The sequence below is a fragment of the Suncus etruscus genome, chromosome 8, assembly GCF_024139225.1.
Source record: "Suncus etruscus isolate mSunEtr1 chromosome 8, mSunEtr1.pri.cur, whole genome shotgun sequence".
NCBI classification, from domain to species: Eukaryota; Metazoa; Chordata; class Mammalia; order Eulipotyphla; family Soricidae; genus Suncus; species Suncus etruscus.
The window spans coordinates 79,906,085-79,908,242 of record NC_064855.1 but is presented as its reverse complement, the minus strand read 5'-3'; the positions used below and the strand labels follow the sequence as shown (position 1 = coordinate 79,908,242).

The 2,158-nt window shown below is 35.3% G+C and overlaps 1 non-coding gene across 1 annotated transcript; it reads left to right on the top strand.

The window, feature by feature from the left end:
• Positions 1–211: 211 nt before the first annotated feature.
• On the top strand, positions 212–318 carry LOC126017097 (U6 spliceosomal RNA). The gene has a single exon (XR_007498770.1). It is a non-coding gene; the product is annotated as a U6 spliceosomal RNA (small nuclear RNA).
• Positions 319–2,158: the final 1,840 nt, after the last annotated feature.

Here is a 2,158-nt window from a genome sequence, read left to right as displayed (position 1 = left end):
AATTTAACAGTCTTTTTAACATTCTTTTATAATTTAAACAAAAAAAAGATAGACACCCATTGAAATATTTATAGTTTATCTCCAACTTTTAAGGCTACAAATGAGATTAAATACAATTTGTATTTAATATGCACAAAATTTTAGTCTGAAAGAGAGAATATAGAATGTCCATAGCATTTAAAAGTGTAAGTTTAGAATAAATTAAAAATAAGTACACACTTTGGCAGCACATATACTAAAATGGGAACAATACTAAGAAGATTAGTATGACCCCTGTGCAAGGATGACATGCAAATTTGTGAAGCATTCCATATTTTAAATAAATAAATAACATAATAAACTTTACACAACACTTAAAATACACATTTGCATATCTACTATTATTGTTTATTCGTACTTATACTTCTGTAAGAATAACTAGATGCTTTCTTCTCTTCTGAACCTCATGCAACTTATTTTGGCAATGAAATATTAGAAAAGTGATATTCAATACAGGGCTAACTGCTGAATGTTATGTCTAGCTCTAAAAGGTAAAATTTAAGAAAAAAAGATAAAAAATGTACCACCCAGGACGGAGCAGAAGCCTCCCAAACACCACAAATGCACCACCGGGAGAATAAAGGATCATGAACAGAGTCTATAGTTGATCCCATGACAATATACTCCAAGGGCCTATATCTCTTAGATACCCTATATCTCTTAGGCCATGTGAATCCCTTTTCGAATGACCCCAATATTTAATGTGCCTGGGCAGGAGGGAAAAAAAACATTGTTTATTTTTCATATATTACTTTTTATCTTTATGTACTACTATTATTATTTTTATTTACCTATCTATTTTTGGTCGATTTCTTTGTCTTAGTGTGGTTATTGAAGTTATTGCCCCCACTTATCTTTTTCTCCTCTTTTTTTTTTTTTCTTTCCTTTTCAGATTTCTGGGTGGCACCCGGCAGTGCTCAGGGATTATGCCTGGCTCCGGGCTCAGAGATTGCTCCTGGCGGGCACGAGGGACCATGTGGGGCTCCGAGATTCGAGCTGATGACCTCCTGCATGAAAGGCAGACGCCTTGCCTCCATGTGATCTCTCTGGCCCCTTCTTTTCCCTCTTCATGGGCTCTGCCATTGTGCCTATCTCAAGACCACGGCGGTTTTTTTTTTTTTTTTTTTGTTTTTTTGGTTGTTTGTTTGTTTTGTTCTGTTTTTGTGGTGCTTAGCGTTATTGTTGGAACTCTTAATAGATATTTGACACTTCATTTCGTAGGGGTGGAGTGTTTCACCTTCTTTTTCTCCTTCGTCTCTCAAACCGATGACGAGAGCCTCTAGAAGAATTCTGCTTATTTCCGGCGTATTAGACTTTTACCCCCAGTTTATTATTATAACCTCTAGATGGACTCCTTCCAGTTTTTTTTTTTGTTTGTTTGTTTTTTGCCTTTTTATTTCTTCAAACAGAACCACATAGCTTGAATCATCTTGTTCTGCCTCATAAATTGTGGAATAAGAAATAGATGGTACCAAGACCAAACAGTTGTATGAACGTTGAGTAGAAATAAGATAATGATCAGACTTAAACACCAAATTCAAAGCCAGTGACTACAGAATAGATGTCCAATCTACAACAAGCTAGACACAGGGGGGACCACTTATACTAGCAGCCCAGAAGGCAAAGGAGAGGGATATGGGTTGCATGTTTGTAACAGGGGTGGAGGGAGGACAACACTGGTGGTGGGAATGCCCCTGATTCAATGTCACACTGTAACTAAAATATTACTGTGAAAGATTTGTAATTCACTTTGGTCAAAATAAAAATTATTTAAAAATAAAAAATAAATAAAAAATAGAAAAAAATGTAAATGCCTGTTATTATTTTTGTTGTTGCAGGTACAAGTTGCAATGCTCAGGATTTGCTCCTTGCTCTCCTAGTCTCAGAAATCACCACTCCTAGTAGGATTTAGAAGACCATATTGGGTTCTGAGAATTGAACTCAGGTTAGATTTGTTCTTAGCAAATGGCCTTCCAGCTGTACCATTACTCTGATCCAAGAAAATCTAATTGGAATCCTAAGTGAAATTAACTTATAAGACTTAGAAATGGAGTACAAAACTAACTATAGTATTTGGAAACCACAATGTAAGTTTAAATATTTCTTGTTTTTAATATAC